Source organism: Aplysia californica, unplaced genomic scaffold (assembly GCF_000002075.1).
Source record: "Aplysia californica isolate F4 #8 unplaced genomic scaffold, AplCal3.0 scaffold00248, whole genome shotgun sequence".
Taxonomy (NCBI): domain Eukaryota; kingdom Metazoa; phylum Mollusca; class Gastropoda; order Aplysiida; family Aplysiidae; genus Aplysia; species Aplysia californica.
The window spans coordinates 280,797-281,988 of NW_004797518.1; positions in this window are offsets into that span (position 1 = coordinate 280,797).

Below are 1,192 nucleotides of genomic sequence, written 5' to 3' on the forward strand. Positions count from 1 at the left end.
CACACACACACAAACACACACTATCGGGTCTGGGCGCTGAAACTATCCGACATCACAAAAGAGTTTCCAGACCGGGTCTGTATACTTCGTGACTTTGTTCACGGTTACCGGGTCTGTATACATTTCGATTAAAATTTCCTGTTGTTGCTGTGCTGAGTACGGCCAACAGGTGGTCAGAAAATACGAGCGTTCAAGCAATGAAACTATGCATCTCAATATCTTCCATAAACAGAAAAAAGGCATACACCCTCGCGCAAAAATAGTACGGAAACAAGGGTACACGTATTGATTTTCCGCCATATTAAAGGAAAACCCATTGCAGACACATGGGCCTGTGGTTGGAGGGCACCACCGGTAAGACCTACTTCTTTTTTCCCGCCTTTTGTTTCTGTCTGTCTGTCTGTCTTACTTTTCCCTTGCACTTAATGTTCGGTACATGCTGATAATGGCCTTATTAATTAAACTGTTCTTTTGTTTGGTGCACATCACCTGGACCGAGACCGACATAAAAGCACACGATTTCCTGAAACGTAATGAGGAGTAGGAGAAGGAATTAGGTTGAAAATAGGCGAGATGAATAAGAAATTCCAACCAGCAATCGTACATTTGTCGCACAAAAATCGGAAATGATAAAATTTGAATTCTACTAGATATGCCCCACCCCCTTCTAGCCTTAGTTATTGAGCCAAAGCATTTAGTTTACCCATGGTAAGCGGCCTTGTTCAAAAAGAAAGGAAAGCACACTCCTTTGGGAAACGAATAGTGTTTTAATTGCCAGAGAATTCAGACAGAAATCATTAAAATTATTACTTAGTCGAAAATCAACCCTCCAAAATTTTTGGTCTCCTTTTAATCCCAGGGGAATTTTTTTTTTTTTTTACTTAGCTCCAGTATTATAATTCAGAAAAATATACATGTTGGTGATCAGATCTCGTTGTGCAAAACCAATAGTTTGAAGTCTGATAAAAATGTTCTTGGTCATATTATAAACTCCGTATCAGTTACTGGTTACCATGAAGTGCCAAATCTGATACAAACATCGAAAATCATGATTCGACTCTCATAGATCTGCTCGGGTGCCCCATTAACATATATTATTATTATTGTTATTATTATTATCTTTACAATTATTACTATTATTATTACGGTGATGATGAATTATTGTTGTTGTTGTTGTTGTTGTTGTTGTTGT